This window comes from Eubalaena glacialis, chromosome 8, assembly GCF_028564815.1.
Source record: "Eubalaena glacialis isolate mEubGla1 chromosome 8, mEubGla1.1.hap2.+ XY, whole genome shotgun sequence".
Taxonomy (NCBI): domain Eukaryota; kingdom Metazoa; phylum Chordata; class Mammalia; order Artiodactyla; family Balaenidae; genus Eubalaena; species Eubalaena glacialis.
In genome coordinates this window covers 10,359,899-10,371,979 of record NC_083723.1, presented here as the reverse complement: position 1 = coordinate 10,371,979, position 12,081 = coordinate 10,359,899, and the positions used below count along the sequence as shown (strand labels likewise).

At 41.6% G+C, this 12,081-nt stretch overlaps 1 pseudogene; it reads right to left on the bottom strand.

Moving 5' to 3' along the window:
• Positions 1-3,464: 3,464 nt before the first annotated feature.
• LOC133096740 (DNA polymerase epsilon subunit 3-like) lies at positions 3,465-8,332 on the bottom strand (annotated as a pseudogene).
• Positions 8,333-12,081: the final 3,749 nt, after the last annotated feature.

Sequence of the window (12,081 nt, the reverse complement as noted above, 5' to 3'; positions counted from 1 at the left end):
GGTTCTTTGAAAAGATTAACAAAATTGACAAACCTTTAGCTAGATTCACCAAGAAAGAGATGGGGAGGGGCTCAAATAAATAAAATCAGAAATTAAAGAGGAGACATTATAATTGATATGACAGAAATACAAGGGATTATAAGAGATTACTATGAACAGTTATATGCCAACAAATTGGACAACCTAGAAGAAATGGAGAAATTTCTAGAAACATACAACCTTCTAGGACTGAATCATGAATAAACAGAAAATCGGAATATACTAATTAGTAGTAAGGGAATTGAATCAGAAACAAAAAACTTCCCAACAAACAAAAGTCCAGGACCAGATGGCTTCACTGGTGAATTCTAACAAACATTCAAAGAAGAACTAATACCAAATGCTTTCTCAAATGCTTTCAAAAAATTGAAGAGGAGGGAATGCTTCCAAACTCAGTTTATGAAACCAGCAGTACCCAGATACCAAAACCAAACAAGGACACCACAAGAAAAGAAACTTACAGGCCAATATCCCTGATAAACATATATGCAGAATTCCTCATCAAAATACTAGCAAGGCAAATTCAACAATTAAAAGGATCACACACCATGATCAAGTGGATTTATTCCAGGCATGCAAGGATATTTCAACATCCACAAATCAATCAATGTATTAACCAAATTAACAAAATGAAAGATTTAAAAAACATCATCTCAATAGATGCAGAAAAAGCATTTGACAAAATTCAACATCCACTTATTATATAAACTCTCAATGAAGTAAGTATAGATGGAACATACCTCAACGTAATAAAGGCCATATATGAAAATATCCAGAAGAGCCAAAGCAACTTTGAGAAAGAAGAACAAAGCTGGAGGCCTCATGCTCCCTGATTTCAAACTATATTACAAAGCTATAGTAATCAAAACAGTATGGTACTCACATAAAAACAGAAACATAGATCAACTGAACAGAATAGAGAGCCCAGAAATAAACCCATGCATATGTGGTCAATTAATTTATGACAAAGAAGCCAGGAATATACAATGGGGAAAGGAAAGTGTCTTCAATAAATGGTGCTGGGAAAACTGAATAGCTACACGTAAAGAATGAAACCAGACCACTAATTTACACAGTACACAAAAATCAACTCAAAATGGATTAAAGAGTTGAATGCAAGACCTGAAACCATAAAAATTTTTGAAGAAAACATAGGTGGTAAGTTTCCTGACATCAGTCTTGGCCATGAAATTTTGGATCTGACTCCAAAAGCAAAGGCAACAAAAGCAAAAATATACAAGTGGGACTACTTCAGACTAAAATCTTCTACACAGCAAAGGAAATCATCAAAAAATGAAAAGGTGACCTACTGAAGAAAATATTTGCAAATCATATCTGATATGGGGTTAATGTCCAAAATATATAAAACATATTTAGAAGTTGTAACTATGTATGGTGACGTGTGGTAACTAAGGCTTAACATGGTGGTCATTTTGCAATGTATACAAATATCAAATAACTATGCTGTCCACTTGAAACTAATATAATGCTATATGCCAATTATACCCCAATAAAAAGACTTTTAAAATAAAAAACTGGTGTTCAGAAAAGATGCTGTAAAAGTGTTGATGATTATTCTCTATTGTCTAGATTCATTATACCTTGCTCTAGATCTCTAGGACTTTTTTGTTACTTGTCGCAAATTTGTACCCTTAAATATATGGCCTATCCCATCCCATCCCCCTTGCAACCACCATTTTACTCTTTCTATGAGTTTGGTTTTTTAGAATTCACATACAAGTTATATCATGCAGTATTTGTCTTTCTGACTTATCTCACTTGCAACAAGGCTTATCCATGTTGTTGCAAATGGCCCAATGTAAAATAAATAAATAAATAAATGTATATCTCAATTTCTTTATCCATTCAGCAATTTATAGGCACTTAGATTGCTTTCATAGCTTTACTATTGTGATAAATATACATAGGATTGCATATATCTCTTCAATATCCTGTTTTCATTTTGAGGGGGTATATACCCAGAAGTGGTACAGCTGGATCATTTGATAAATTTATTTTTTAATTTTTTCAGGAACTTTCATATTGTTTTTCATAGTGTCTGAACCAATGTATATTCCCACCACATGTACAAGTGCTTCCTTTTCTCCACATCCTCGCCAACACTTTTAATCTCTTGGTCTATAGTTTCCTTTTCGTCTGTTGTGCTAAATGGCTTTGGTATAAGGGTAATGCTGGCCTCATAGAATGAGTTTGGAAGTCTTCCTTCCTCACAATCTCTTCCGAGTTTGAGGATTGGCATCAATTCTTTTTTCTTTTTTAAAATAAATTTTATTTATTTTTATTTTTGGCTGCATTGGGTCTTCACTGCTGCACGTGGGCTTTCTCTAGTCGCAGTGAGCAGGGGCTACACTTCATTGCAGTGCACGGGCTTCTCATTGGGGTGGCTTCTCTCTGTTGCGGAGCACGGGCTCTACAGCGCAGGCTCAGTAGCTGTGGCGCACAGCACATGCTTAGTTGCTTCATGGCATGTGGGATCTTCCTGGACCAGGGCTCAAACCTGTGTCCCCTGCATTGGCAGGCGGATTCTTAAGCACTGCACCATCAGGGAAGTCCCTGGCATCAATTCTTTAAGTGTTTAGTAAATAGAATTTGTCAGGGAAGCTGTCAGCTCCTGGGGAGTCTGCTCCTCCTATATTGAGAGGTTGATTCCTGATTCAATTCCTTTTGTCATTATTGGCCTGATTTTCTCTTTCTTCCTGATTCAGTTTGGTAGATCATGTTTCAGGAAATTTATTAATTTCTTCCAGGTTATCTAATTTGTTGTCAATTATTGTTCATGGTAATCTCTTATCTAATTTTTTTCTGCAGTATCAATTATAATGTCTACTCTTTCTCTTATAATTTTTTTATTTGAGTCTTTTTTAGTTAGTTTAGCTAAAAGTTTGTCAATTTTATTTTATTTTTTTAAAAAACAGCTCTCAGTTTTGTTAATCCTTTCTATTGTTTTTCTGGTCTCTATATCATTTATTTCAGCTCTGATTTTTATTTCTCATTCATTGAATTCTTCAGCTTCAGAATTTCTGTTTGGTCCTTTTTTATAATTTCAATCTCTATAGTAATTTCATTAATTTTATTCATTAATTTTATTCTTGAGTTCATTGAACTGTCTTCTGAGTTTTCTTGTAGCTTGTTGAATTTCTTCATAACAGCTATTTTGAATGGCTGAGAAAAAAAGCTGGTAAAGTAGACTTAGCAAAAATTAAAACATCTGCTTTGAAAAATACACTGGTAAGAGAATGAAAAGATAATCTACACACTGGGAGAAAATATTTATGAATCACATAACTAACAAAGGACTTATGTACAGAATACAGAAAGAACTTTCAAAATTCAACAGTAAGAAAGCCAACAATTCAATTTTTTTTTTTTTAATGGGCAAAAATTTGAACAGACACTGCACCAGAGAGAATATACAGACAGTAAATAAGCCAGTGAAAAGATGGCTGACATTGTAGACACTGGGGGAATGCAAATTAAAACCACAATGAGCTACTGCTACATACCTACTAGAGCAGTTAAATACTGAAAATACAAAGTGCTGGCAGGATACAGAGCACCTGGCAACTGGTACATGTTTAACTTACATGTGTGGCTCTCCTCACTAGTGGACTGCAAAATGATACAGCCATTATGGAAAACAATTTGGCACTTTCTTATAAAGTTAAACATACACTTATCATAGAACCTGGTGATCCTATGTCTTATTATTTACCCAAGAGAAATGAAAAGCTCTGCTCACACAAAAACCTGCATATGCATGTCTACAGGTGGTCTACTCATAATCACCAAAACCTGGAAACAACTCAAATGTTCAACAGGTGAATGGGTAACCTGTGGACTATCCATGGCATGGAATATTATGCAACAAGAAAGAGGAATAGCAACAACTTAGATGAATCTCAAAGGCATGTTGAGTAAGAGAGGCCAGTCTCAAAAGGTTACATATAGTCAGGTTCCACTTACATGACATTCTGGAGAAGGCAAAACTGTAGAGACACAGAAAAACCAAATGGGTGGGCTTGGAGTGGGAGAGCATATGACCACAGTAGGATAGAATGAGGGGCTGTCCTGATTTTGGTGGAGGTGAATGGGTCTAAACGTGTGTTAAAACTCATAAACCTTTACACCAAAAGAGTCAATTTTATGGCATGTTAATTTAAAAAATATAATTTTTATGTGGTGATTGGCCAGGGAAGTTCTCACCTGATAAAGAGAATTTTGAGTTGGAAGATCACTTCCAGGTGGATAGTACAGCAAGGGCAAAGGCACTATGGCAAGGAGCATGCCTGGGGATTTGAGGATGAGAGACCACCACGTGGCCGGCCCCCCTCAGTGAGAGGATGAAACACCCACTGGCCTCATGGAGTCTAGGACCGTTCAAGTAGGAAAGCAGTGAGGCAGGAGCGCACCTGCTTGTCACAGGGCAGTGGGGCTTGAGAGAGGGGTAGTGCAGGAGATAAGGCAGGTGGAGGCCCCCAGGGGCCTCTGTGAGGACTTTGGCTTTACTGAGAGGTGGGGATCCACTGGAGGGCTTTGAGCAAGGAGTAAAAGATACCATGTGACCTGTTTTTAAGACTTTTGAGGACAGACCTTAAAGGAGCAAAGGTTGAGACAGAAAGCCTGGTTGAGAGATGCAGGTCTAACCCAGGCAGGAGGTGGTGGGTCAGCATTGAAAGTTCTCTTCCTCCCACCTCCCTACCCTTGGGCCCTTTCTCCAGATGCCCCAGCACACCCTTTAGCCAGCGGTAGATTCCGAGCAGGCAAGAGACCCGCCTCCACCTCTCAGCTCAGAGGCCCTGAGGCTAGAAGCTGAATCAGGCACTGTGCAAAGCATTTGCCATCCACTACCTCAGGCTCTATAACAACAACCCCAGAAACAAAGCCCCATTCAGGTCCATGCTCTACAGGGGAGGAGCCTGAGGCCTCTGGCCAAGGGTCACAGAGCTATGATGCCCCTGTAAAAAATTAATAAACAGAAACCTCAATTAAATGGAGCTGGGGGATCAGAAAGGGAGCTCCCACACCCTGCAACAATAGCAGAACCCAACAGGAAGAAGAAAGAGTCTTCTCAATCCTGGCAACTGCTCAGTCAATTAAAAAACAGGGACTCTTTGTTTATTACAGCCTCCCAACTTCCTTTTCCCCCTCCTTCCCTTGCCACGTGGGGACTTGCATGTGGCTCACCGTGGTTGCAGACCCTGAACTGCAATTCTCTGCTGATCCCAAATAAACCCATTTTTGCTGGAGAAATAACTGGCAGTCTATTTGTTTTAGGTCAACATTTTGGTGACTTGTACAGGGATCCAGAGAAGACCCCCGATGGGCTGGTAAGTAAACAGGTGCAGTACCCACATGAGCCCATTGCTGCTCACTGATTTTCTCACTGACCCTGGAGTTTGAAGGTACTTCTCCTGGATCTGAGCCTCCACCCTCTTTGAAGCTCTCCAGGCTTTACCTGGGATCTATTTTAAGGTCTTGTCCTTTCTGGATAAGGCCTTGTTCTGTACTCAAGTACTCATCTGATTTTGAAATCAGACTCTTCCAACTGGAACTGGCTAGGCTTCAGCCCATTCCTTTGGGAACAGAGGCTATTTCATCGGAACTGCGCCAGTTCAGCCTTCGGGCCATTCCTTTGGAATAGCGGTTGTTCTGTTGGAACTCTGCTGAGAAGCCTTTGGCCTGGCTCCTCTAGGACCAACCTATTCCTTTACAACTGGCTGGTATTAGGCCTGCAGGCTGTTAGAGATATTTGAACTGTCTGGGCTGCAAGCTGTTTAAGCTGTAAGCTGCTTGAGCTGTTTAGACTTTTTAAAAATTATTCTCTTACTCTAGAGAAAAACTGCTGAAAAATGGGATCCCAATTATCTAAATATTTTGAGGGCAGCCCCCCCCCCTTACAGGGACTCTGGCTGATTTTTTTTGTTGTTGTTAATTTATTTTTTGGCCATGCAGTGCAGCCTGCGGGATCTTAGTTCCCCAACCAGGGATCAAACCCATGCCCCCTGCAGTGGAAGTGCAGTGTCTTAACCACTGGACCACCAGGGATGTCCCTCTGGCTGATCTTATGTTTAAAAACTGTAGCGCTTCCTCATGAGAATTTCTTTTTTTTTTTTCACTTTTAACAGGAATTTTTATTTATAAAAAGCATTATAATTTTCTCAATATTCTTCACTCATTTATCAACAAACTTTCCACTGTATTCATCTAACAAATTAACAGTGTCACACTACATTTCACTACCTTTCAACCTCCAAGCACTCAACTTAGAGACGAACAAAAAAGTGCTTGAAGCACCAAATGGAAAGAGAAGAAAACTAGGAAAGGTCAACAGAGATACTTCAGAAGCAGTTAAAGGGGATGGGTTAGGGGAGGAATTAGATTCCTGAGCACCATCAGATTTCCCTTATGGTTCAGAGAGGTTTACAAAATCATTTTTAAAAGACATGAGATTAGAACTAGGAAATCAGAGGAAACCACGCTTTGGGATATTAAGCAGGTCATCCAAGTTCCTGGATTGGCAAAGTGAGAAAAAGAGGGACAGAGAAAGTGGGAATGGGGAGCAGAGGAGAGGCAGAACAGAGACAGGAGGTGAGAAGCACAGCGGGAGAAAGTTGTGCCTAGAAGAAATAAAGTCTGGAACTTGTCATGAATTGGAATAATGAAAAGCCAAGGGCTTCCCTGGTGGCGCAGCGGTTGAGAGTCTGCCTGCTAATGCAGGGGACATGGGTTCAAGCCCTGGTCTGGGAAGATCCCACATGCCGCGGAGCAACTAGGCCCGTGAGCCACAACTACTGAGCCTGCACGTCTGGAGCCTGTGCTCCGCAACGAGAGGCCGCGATAGTGAGAGGCCCGTGCACCGCGATGAAGAGTGGTCCCCGCTTGCCGCAACTAGAGAAAGCCCTTGCACAGAAACGAAGACCCAACACAGCCACAAATAAATAAATAAATAAATAAATAAATAAATAAAATTAAAAAAAAAAAAAAAAGCCAAGTCACAAGTCTAGGAGGACTACAAGAAGAGAAAGCCTGGAATTTTATACCTTCCAGGAGGTGACAACAAACCCTGAAGGTGTACAGTTGCAGGCAGTGAGGTGCATTTAAGACTAAACCATCTGTTTTACAAGAGTAAGACACTGGCAACCTTGCTTGACTAATTCTACTCTGTTGATTTAAAAGCATTATGTGCCGAGAACATAGCCACCCAAGCAGGTAACATGCCTATAGGCAAAATAGAAGGGGTCCAAGCCAAGTGGGTCTGTAGAAACCAAAATTCAGTTAATGTCAAGTGAGGAGGCAAAAGAACAGATTTCATTGTTCTCTCGAAACCTTATAGTAATTTCCTAAAGCTAAGCCATTCCGATCACCTGAAATAAGCTAGTATTGCCAAATACTGTACAATCAAATAGGCTGACCATGATCAAACCCTAATTTTTCCTGAGCCTTGACTGCCTCTGTGATCTGGAACACAGTCGGCAGCATGGAAGTTATTATTACTTTTTGGGGGGGGTGGGGAGGGAACTGGGGATCAACAACTGCCTAACTATACGTGTAAGTAAACAAGAGAGATCAAATTGACCGATTAAATTAGCTGTTCAGAAGCCCTCTTGCCCAAAAGTCGTAACCTTGAGACTGATTAAGCAAAACAGGATTCCGCTGCTCAGATGCTCCGAGTCTGGGAAGCACTGGTTTTGATGATAATTCTGATGATAATTCAGTTTTTATTTCGATCTTCTGCCTAAGACTACTCTGCCCAGCACGAAAAAGCTGCACACAAACATGTAGGGCGTTTCCGAGTGGTACCTTCCGAGCTGCATCTCCCCATCCTCTTCAGTTGTCCACTTCCTCCTCTTCATTCTGTTCTTCTTCCTCTAGCCTTTCCTCATCTTCATCGTCGTCCACATCCCTGCTCTTGTCTTGTTCTTCCGAATCTGTTTTTTTGTCTTTGTCCTTCTTCTTTTGCTCTGAAGCTTCCTTCTTGCCTTTTTTGCTCCCTCCTGTAAGCTTCCAGAGCTTCTTTTAAAGGGGTCACGAACCGCTGAAACTCCATCTCCTCCATGGCGGAGAGCACATCGCTGGCATTCAGTGTCTTGCATTTCCCTTTCATCGCGAAGCTGTTGGCACAGGATGTGGCGTACAGCACAAAGACGCTGGCGGCGCGGGAGATGACGCTCCGGGCCTCCTTGGAGATGCTGACACCGTCCGGGAGCGCCTCCTTGGTGATCCTGGTGATGACAGCATTGGGCAGGTTTAGGTCCTCGGGCCTCTCCGCCATTGCCGCCCCTCATGAGAATTTCTAACTAAATGGACCCACCTCACCAAAGGCAATCTAGAATATCGATGGCCATTATGGGGAGCTTACTTTTCTTAAAACGGAATTGGACTGTCAGAGCCCTAAAATTTCCAAAACTGAATGGAATGCTTATTTTGATTGGTATTTTGAGGCTTCCAAACGTTATCAGCAGCCTAAAATTGACTTTCTGCAAAATAAGACTTTGAGGCAAACAAATGATTAAAAAGATGGAATGGCTCCCAAAGCCTCAGGCTCTTCTTCCTCGGCTGCTTTGTCCCAGGCTCCACCTCCAGCAACATCCTGTCTCCCTCCCTCAGCCCCTTGTGCTCAGGCCATGCCTCCAGTGCCATCTTCCTGCTCTTCTGGGCCACCTACACCTGCTCTAGCCCCTCAGTTCCCCATACTAATTCTCTCAATGAACTTCCCTTTTTCTCTAAAACTCTCCCCACTCACTTTTCCTCTAAAACTCTCCCCACTCGCTTTTCCTCTGAACTTATCAGAACCTGTCCCTTTAAAATTAAGCCTCCTAAGAATCCAGAGACTTAAACCCTTAATTTCGTATATACGCCCTGGACTAAAGGTGAACTGTGAGCCACAGTCAAAGATTTTTCCAAAGTAACTGAAAATCCTCACAGACTTGCTGAGGAATTTAATATAGTCATTCAAACTCAGCAACCCGGTTTCAATGATTTACATCAGCTAGTTCATATGCTTGTCGGTGAAGGCCAGGCCCAGCATGGGATGAGAACTGCTACTTGGGAAAATCCTAAAAGGCCTTTTAGAATTACAACCGGGAGACCACCCTGCTAACTCATATGATCAGGCTCAGGCAATTGCTAGGCGACTTCATGGGGCAATTCCTGCGGCTTTTCCAAAGCCTGTTGATTGGAACAAAATGCAGGCTTGCACACAATAATCTAATGAATCTGTTCATGACTATTAACAATTGACTTCAGATTGTTTTTAAAGAAAATTCTGATCTTCCTTCAGATGTTAATTCTACCCAGGCAGCTTTTAACTCTATGTTTACTAGTGGGCTGAAGCAGGACCTTTCCCTTCTAGCAAAAAGGAACAGGATGGAATGAAAAACTGTGTCCACTCTAGATTTAGTTAATCTTGCAAACCAGTTCTCTCACTTTCTTAGAGGAGTCACCTAAAAGGGAGACAGCTAAAATCCTTTATCTTCAACTCCAGCAAATGAAGGCTCCTAAATGAAACCAAAATTCTCCTAGTTTCTGCTATTATTGCAAAGAGCCAAGACTTCGGAAAAGAGATTTTACAAATTTAAGTGCTTCAGGCACCTTCAGTCTTCTAACCAGCTTTTCCACCATCCTCCCAATTCTCAACAACGGGGCTCTTCTCAATCCTCCCTCTTAACTGGCTTAGAGAAACGTTTCTCCAGATTGGGGGCGACTCTCTTCCAGTCCTAATTGACACTTGGAGCCACACTCTCAAGGCTCAGCCCCACTACTACAAAGCAGCCCCTGCCTCAGAGTAAACAGTTCAAATAGTGGGGATCTCCAATGAACCTCAACAGGCTCCTGTCTCTGAACCTATTCCACTTTGTTTAGGCCCTCTGAGAGATACACACACTTTTCTTCTTAGTTTCTCCACCTCTATCCATTTATTACACCGAGACTTCTTAGAGAAGCATCAGGCCAGAATTTCTTTCTCCCAAAAGGGGGAAATAATTCCAGAATTTGACAGTAGTCATCAGAGTAAACAACAATGTGAATTAAACGACTCTTTGATATATTTTATTTGCTCCATCTCTGATGATACTAGAGCTGATTCTGGAAACACAGATCATTCGTCCCTATTGAATCAGCTACCATCCTTTTTATGGGCAAAATCTCCACTGACACTGGCACAATTCACAGCACATCTCCCATCGAGATTCAAACAGATCTCTCAAAATCTCTTCCCAGAATTGACAATGTGTAAGTAAAGAAGCCATCCCAGGCATAAAGCCCGTAATTGAAGATTACAAGGTTCAGGGCCTCATTAGTCCTTGTACTAGCCCCTGTAATATTCCCATTTTACAGATGAGGAAACCTAAAAGCCAAGGGTGTAGGTTTGTCCAGAACCTCCAAGTAATAAACAACATAGCTATCCCTTGACACCCTGTTGCTCCTTTCATACGTTCCTAACAGTCATTCCCACAGGAGGTAAATTCTTTACTGTAACTTGATTTATGCAGTGCATGCTGTAACATTCCGGTTGAACCTAGCGAATACCTTTTTGCCTTCACTTGAGAAGGAAAACTATTCACCTGGACAGTAATATCTCAGGGTTTTACTGAGAGTCCTTATTTCTCATAATTCCTGAAGGCTGATTTGGATGATACAAAGTTCCCTAGAGGTTCTACTTTGCTGCAACATGTGGATGATTTGCTTCTTTGCTCTTTCTCAAACCTCCTCACAGGAAGTCATCATCCACCTGCTAACGCTTTCAGCCTTAAAGGGACATACGGCAGTGAGGATAAATTGCAGTTCGTCCCAAACCCAGGTTCATTGTTTACGGCATCTGATATCAGAACAAGGGCTACACTTAGTTCCAGACAGACTTCCTGGTGTCCTAAGTTTCTCTAAACCCAAAACTAAGCACCAACTGTGAGGTTTTCTTGGGCTAGTTGGTTATTGCCAAAACTGAGATCCAAATTTCTCTCTCATGGCCAAACCTCTGTATGTTTTACTGAAGTACAACTCCAATACAATTTTATGGGAAGAACCAGATGACACAGATTTTAAGGACTTAAAGGAGAGTCTGAAGAACCCACCTGCCCTTAGGCATCCCAATGATCAGATTCCCTTCTTGTATACGAAAAAGAAGGGAATGCCCTTGGGATACTCACCCCAAAACATGGAGACCACCGTCGACCCATAGGGTATTATGGCCAGCAACCGGACCCTGTAACATAGAAATAAATACCCCTCTCACCTAGAGCCATCACGGCCACCGCCCTTGTGGTTAAGGCCACTGAGAAAATCATTGTGGGATCTCCTTTAATCATTTCTGGACCTCATGCAATAGCCCTCCTGAATTCTCATCACACTCAACATTTCTCAGTCAGCCGTCTCACCTCCTTTGGAGTCCTTTCGTCAGCTGCTCTTCACATAACTCTTCTACATTGTAATAACCTTAACCCTGCTACTCTTCTCTCCTCTGTCACTGAGGAAGTCCCTCACAACTGCTTAACCCTGACGGACCACCTCCTGACTCCTCATAATGATCTACAGGAAATTTCAGTCGGTAACACTGACTTCTCATGTTCACTGATGGTTCTTATTTAAAAGGGGACAATGGCAGATATTGTGCTGGGGATGTTACTGCAACTTCTTTTGATGTTGTTGAGGCAGCATCTTTACCTACGGCTACTTTGGCCCAACAGGCTGAATGATATGCTCTCACACAGGCTTGTACTTTAGCCAAGGACAGAACTGCCAATATTTATATCGATAGTAGATACGTTCTCGGAGTAGCTCGTGATTTTGGAATGTTGTGGAAGCAATGTGGCTTCCTTATTTCCAGCAGAAATAAAATTAAAAATGGCCCCCGTGTTCAGGAATTATTGGATGCACCACTTTTATCCACCCTTGAGTTATTAGTAAGATTCCAGGGCATTCTAAACTGGACTCTCTGGAAGCTAAGGTAAATCACCTTGCCGAAATTTCTGCAAGGAATTCCGCCTTTAAAGGAACCACAGCAGCTAAACTTCTGTCATGGTCCAA